This window comes from Caloenas nicobarica, chromosome 3, assembly GCF_036013445.1.
Source record: "Caloenas nicobarica isolate bCalNic1 chromosome 3, bCalNic1.hap1, whole genome shotgun sequence".
Classification (NCBI taxonomy): Eukaryota; Metazoa; Chordata; class Aves; order Columbiformes; family Columbidae; genus Caloenas; species Caloenas nicobarica.
This window is the reverse complement of record NC_088247.1, coordinates 58,392,695-58,399,804: the sequence shown is the minus strand read 5'-3', so window position 1 is coordinate 58,399,804 and position 7,110 is coordinate 58,392,695.

The following is a 7,110-nucleotide window of genomic DNA, read 5'->3' as shown; positions in this document are numbered from 1 at the left end:
CTCAGCAGGATCTATAAATGATGACATTCACCTCATTGCAGAAACCTGCACACAAAGTCCTGAGGTACCACTGTTTGGCTCAGCATCGGCAGTAGCTGGATCTAGGGGTACGTGATTGTCCCTGTGGCAGTCAAAACCTCACTAAGTGCAGCCTCTGAACATGCCCTTGTACCACAGGCCTGGGCATTGCTGCTGCTGCTTGCGGTAGGAGCAGGGGAAAGGAGGAGGGAGGACTGTTCCCCTGCAACCCTACAGATCCCTTGTGCCAGCTGCAGACAGCTGTTGAGTTCTAGCTGCCAAAATATGGTACTTTGAATTCTTTGGGTAAATCTGCTTCTTGAACAGCTGCAATTCATCTTGTCTGAAGCAATTTCAACAAGACAGGCCATGCTGGCCCCTTCTCCTAGCAGCTTTAATTTCTTGCAAGTTGGAAAATGAGGGCAAAGGTTGTGTTTTGGAAGATACCTCTATGAAAGGGAATTTCATTGCAAGTTATGACACTTTTTCTTCTAATAATCTTTATTTGAATTAGAACTGTATGTATTTCACAGAAATAACCTGAAAATTAGCATTACAGGCAGTCTGTCTCTGTTGCTGTTGTTTATATTTTAATACCTAAGTGTCAAGATGTTTTTCAAAAATGTATCTGATTATCTGGAAAATTAGTAAAATCTTGAAAAAAGGCTAGTGGTGTACATTTCAGGAAATGACCTAGGAAAGTCTTCATCTAAGATAGACATGCATCTACATGGGTCCCTTGCATGCCTCCAAAGTCCTTTGAACATCAAGTAACCTCTTTTTCCTAGAGCTTTATTTGGCCTTGGTTTCCTTTGGATTCACAACAGGTTTTTCTTATTTAAGCTTGAAAACATTGGAAAAAGAGTAATGTATCGATTTAGTTGCATTCTTTAATCAGCTTTTTCTTTATGAGGGGCCCAAAACCACATGTCTGCTTTTATTAAATGACAGGTAGATTGAAGAATGACAAGTTGACAAGTTGACAGGAGAATGACAAACATGATAAAAGATTTAGACAGTCAGAGCTGTCAGTCTGAAGGAAAGACAGCTGTACTGAGGAAGGCTCTCCTTGGAAGAGAGAGAGGAAAATTGAGAGGGAATAGACTTTAATCACAGAAGGTAATTACATAGAAAATGAAGCCCAGTTTGTTTGTTAGGTAATAAAGGTAAGTGAATAAACTTCAGTAATTGATTCAAGGAAAGATTGAGTTAATTATTTTGTAAGTCATAAAGCATATTTAAAGCAAGGTGTAAAACTTTCTGAGAGAAATGTGGCATATCATTAACAGAAACAAAAATAATTATAAGAATGAGATAGGAATAATCAAATTGACAAACTGCAAATGTAAAATTTACAGCTTTGAAAACTCCTGTCCATCCAAATTCTTATTGTATTAAGCCCCACCACTGCAAATTTAGACTGATCTTTCAAGGAGGTATCTGAGGTAAGAACAGTGAGGGCCATGGAACAGAACCTGTGTGCTGGTAGCTTCCAGAGTTTATGTGTATACAAAATCCACATAATGCAGTCTGAACAATAGGTCCCTCCAAGAAAACCAAAAAGAGTAGTAAAAGTGGATACAATATCTTGTAGCAATTATATATTCTATTTAGTGGAAAGGCATCTGATGGCCAAGTATGAAAGAAAAACCTTGATTGCCAGATTCATGATCAAAGACTGACAGCTGCCTCACAGCTGCCCAGATGCTCTCCCACAGTCTAATCCAAAGACCTCTGAAAGTAATGCAACTTTTCATCCATTTGAACAAGCCTTTGATCAAGCCTTGAGTCTCAAGAGAAAAAGTTTATACACTGTTAATACTGAAAACCAAGGAAAGCATTTAAGTGTTCATTACATACCAAAAGGATGGGCAAACACGTCTGCACTTTGCATTTCCAAATCAAAAACTGATAGGAAAACTCACTGGTGATCTTGGATATTTAGTGGAAAGTAAAAACTGCCTCTGACTACCACTTTTTTTGTTTGAGTAACCATTATAGGCCATGGGAAAACTCAAAGATTTGCCATACATTCACAGCAGTAATGTGTTGTCAAGAGCTTCATGCAGTGAGAAATGGGGTTTTCATAAAACTGAGGTTTATAGGTAAAAAAAAAGCTCAGTTGCTTGTTGCTTCATGTATAACTTTACTACACAGCACATTTTCAGTGACAGCTTGTAATGCAGATCAGATAACATGCTGAATGTCATGGAAATGATTCAAAATGTCAAAACAAAGTATAATTATTAAAACAAAGTGGACTGAAGAAGAAAATGTAATAGAGCACAAAATAAGTACACCTATCAGAAGTTATTTTGGTCTGTAGTTTTTTTGAGAGCAACATCAAAATGGTAGCACCTAGAATGTGTGTTTCTTTTATAGCACTGACTTCTGATTTTTAACGTTGCAATATCTGTGAGCATACTTTAAAATGGTTTGGAAGAAATAGTTTCAGGTATTTCCTCACCTATATTTTGGTCTCCTTTTGAATTGCATGTATTTTTCTGTATAGGACTGGCTTTCATGACTTGGTGGGCATGTTGCCATGGCTTTCAATTTGGCTGACAACCCATAGAGTTAGCCCAGAAGGAGAGATGCTAAATGCCATGATCAATGCTAGACTAAGGGAGGCTTAGGGGCTGACTAGTCAAGAATTTTTCTTAGTGGATAACACAAGGAAACATTTGTCTCAGAGGTACTTAAAAATGAAAATATATCACACCCATGTAATATACCTGATGTAAAGGAAATGTCGTATTATCTTTAATAATACTGTGAGAATTGCTGAGGCAAGGTAGAAGAGTTTTAGGTCAGCAAACATTTCATTGCTGTTTTCGTGGCTGTTCAATAGAGCTGGAAAAATGATTTGTAACTTTTATTCTGCTTGTCTGCTACTGGAATATCCATGACAAGATCCTGATTTCCTTCAAATATATCCACAGCTATATCCATGCATACTACTGTGTGAAGTTATATACCAGTGAAGACCCACCTGTAATAGGCATGCTGTCGATGGTCATGAAGGACAGAGATCACTGTGGTGCACATGATTTTTGGTGTTACCCTTGTTGGGTGCTACTCAGGCTTCAGTGTAGAGGTATCAAAAATACCAGTATTAGAAAATTTATGTTGAAGAGATCTCAACATTTGGAGTGCTCTAAATGGCCACAGACTTTGTTCTGTAGCAAATTTTTAACCAAGATTATTGCATCAAACCCAGATCAGCATGTTCAGCCTAATAATTATCAGGTTGGGTGTTGAAGCCCATGTTCCTGTGACAACACGGTCTACATAACATCTAATGGTGTTCCCTTAACCCACTACTGCCATTGCCACGTCTTGGTCCTCTTTTATAGTAGAATCAAACAACACAGAATATTACATTCCATCTGAATCTTTGTTTGCAGGCTATACTGTCCTTGATGCTCTGGTCCAGTCTTCCTTGCTTATGACTCTGACAAGACTACACAGTTGGGTCAATGGTTTGGCAAGCCTCCATGGGAGCAATGCACATGAGACTAATGCTCCAGGGAGACTGGCAGCCTCTGTGAGAGACACTTTGGTACGGCTCCTCTGGCCAAGTACATGGTATTCCTGTCGGCCTCCTCTGTGCAAAGGCAAAGGCAAATTAAACTTGTCCAGTCTAAGTTAGTGCAAACAGTCTGTGACTGTAGCCATTTAAGAAATCTGCTTAATCAAGCAAATGTGTATGGCGATGCATACGGTGCGCTTGCCTGGACATAGGTCTATGTTCATCAGCTCAGAACGCTATCATGGAAAAGTAGCGACCAGCAGAGCATTCCTCAACACAGAGACTGGAGTATTGGCAGGCTGGGAAAATATGAAATGGGACCAAGGAGTGACATCTCCTGAGTTAAGATTATATATATCAGTTGATGTAAGGGTGCTGTTCTTCATATTAGTGAGATCATACTGATTTATGGCTGTTCCGTCTGACCTACATCTGCAATTCTTGTATCTTTTACGTATTTCAGTGGAAGAATGAACTGACCTTATTCAGGTAGATGATCTGTTTCTCGTATATATGCCGGGAGACAAAGATATCAAACATTTATTTAAGCTTGCAAATATTATAAAATAAAAGAAGAAGTATGCTTGAGCAGTCTGCAGCAGAATGGTAATATTCTCTGAGAGCCTTATGTTCTCTGCTCCCCAGGAAATAAATAATATCTGCTATTCTAATATTGATTTTTCATTCTTCATCATACTCAGTCAAGCCCCTCCAAACTAGGCATCAGCTATTCTAACAAAGACCAAGCCAAGGAATGGGAGGAGGGTAACGTGTGTACTCAGTGCAACCTATTCCCTTGACTACACTGAGTGATCCATTTTAGCAATTCTCTTTGCCTCTAGTGACCTGTGACACTGGTGGTGGTGCAGACTCAAGCTAAGCTCTTTAGAGCCATGACAGCAATTTAGTCCCAGCCTTTATTACAAAAGCATTTTCTTCAGTTATTACTTCACTTCACACAGTTTTTAGCGAATATCTTGGTCTATTTTTATATATAACTTTCAACAAATGAAAATAAGAAGAAAAAACCCTAATGTGAGACCAGATACTGACTATCAGGACCCTGCTGTGTGCTGGTGGCACAGTTCCTGGGCCTCTTGCTGGTGCTTTCTTACTGCATGGTCAGCCCATCTCACCGGTGAGTGTGTCCACGTGTCAAAGGGAGGTGGAGGAGCCTCTCCTCACCTTTCCCTTTGGCATGCCCTGCATGCCACAGAGCTCTGGTAGAGCAGGACACCTGCAGGAAAGCATGAAAATGCCTTTGTAGCTAACCACTGTGCTGGGTAAAAGCATGAAAACGATATCGTAGACACAGTATAGTGGTGAGTGTTTTCTGCTTTTCCTTTTTACAGCTCATTTATAAAACTAATGAAGACAATTACATCCATCCTGACACAGTGAAAATCCCTTATAAATTAAAAAGTTGATAGCTTGTAGGCTCAGGGGGTGTGTTTTACACTCTAGGCTTTCTGGGCCCACTAGCATCTGGCAATCATCGTTTTCCAAACCATTTCTACTTTTGAGGTGAGTGGGAGTTCTGCCAATAGATGATGACCAGAGTAGATCAAAGGCATTTTTGGTGGAATCAGACAACCACTTACCCACCTTGACTTTGTCTACCTCACCTCTGACTCTAGTGTGAACTCTTCTCAAGTTATCTCACACAGAAAAAAAGAAAAGAAAATCAAAACAGGAGAAAGCCTGGTTTCCTCAGTAAGGAAAACAATGTGGTTAACAGTATGCTTCTGGCTCCTAGATAACCTACACAGACAGGACAGTCTGCAGGAATGAGAAAGGGGGAACAAAAGTGTGAAAATATTTTAGAACAAAATTCTATTGAGACCCACACTTTATAATCTCCAAATTAATATTGTGGTTGTTATGGAAATGTCAACATTTTTTTTTTCTGTAAAGTGATTCTCTGTAACTAATGAAGTTAACTGTGTACATAAAGTTACCATTGGCTTTTAAAAAACCTTGAATGGTAGCTACTATAAATTAAGAAGGGCAGAAACATTTAACAGATAATAACCGAAGCTGCATTACTGGATTTTCAATCCTCATTTTTAGTGAGGGCTCAACAAAAGCTGTGACTATGCCACCACTGGAAACAAAAAAAAATTACCAGATGGCAATTTTGGCAAAAATGGTGAGCTGTTTCCTCAGTGGTTATAAGTTAAAATAGTCCTATGGAGAGCAGAGGAGACCTGGCACCCATTGCTACATGTTTGTGCCCAGGGACATGTTTGGGCTGAACTGAGTGACAGGAAGGATGCTTCTTCCCTCCTAGTAGTTTCTCTCTAACTGGAATTGCTTCAGAAACTATTTCTCGTGCCTAATAACCCCTTCTTTCAAAGACATATTAATCTGAGAAAAAGTTTTTACCATCCAAGTTTTAATAATGTATGAAGTTATTCATATCTGGTTTTACATCTGCTCTGCCTACCCTCTTCACACTGCCCTGTCTGGCACTGATGCTGCTTTCGGTGTCTGAGTGGTGTGTGGGTAGTGCTGTGACGCCCTTTCCTCTGCCTGCACTTCTCTCCTTCTTTCATTTTCAAATTGCCATTTATTTCATCGCTGATAAGCACTAGAAGCCAAAGTTAATCCAAAATGTGGACTCTCTTAAATGTTTTGAAGTGGCTCATTCTGAGTAAAGACACTGCTGACATTTTCCTTCAGTGCTTTATTTTAGAATATGTGGTGCTGATGATTTGATTTTTGAGATGATAGTCTCCCACTGAGAATTAAAGGACTCTTGAGTTTTTGGCATGTGAGTCCTATAATGCGCTCGAGAAAACAAGGAAGTAGAAGATACATATAATGCTTGCAAAGATCACTGGAATGTCTTATTGCCAATGGGATTTTACTCCAATTTAATAGTAATTTCACTGAATCTTTAACCTTATGGAATACATGTGCATGGGGTATGCCCTGTGTGTTTTCACGTGTTCTTCCTAGGATCTCATCTTCTCATGTAGAAGCTTATGGATGAATGCTTACTGATTAAACAAGAAGAGCGTACTAGTCTTTTAGAAGGAATATAATATTGGGAGTTTAGAGGTTTGCTATTCTGCAACACACTTCCTGGGAAGCCATTAAATCTCTTTTTGCCTTGAGTTCATTGCATTCTTTAGCAATAATAAAAATAAAAAGATTTTATATATGAAACACGTAGATGCCAATTCTATAATATTTTTCCCATCCTGGATTATTAAGTTGTTTTCCGAAGAATTTTGTATTACATTAGTAGTAAGATAAACTTTTGAAAACCACTAGCACGAAAGTTAATTCTGTTTTATGAACCTGCCATCTTCCTTCAGGCCTTGCCTCACTTCTTCATTGCTGAGACTGTGTTCATTCTTTCCTGAAGAATCCACTTTGCCTCTCTTATTTTCTGACTTGTTGTTGGGACAATGTTTTGTTTCTCCCTTTTTTAATTTCTTATGTCTCATTCTTCAAACCTTATGCCCCCTCTTTCTTTCCTTTTGACATATATTTATTTTTCTATGCATCTTTCATTAATTCTCTCTCTCTTTTTTTTTTTTCTCTGTCAGAAG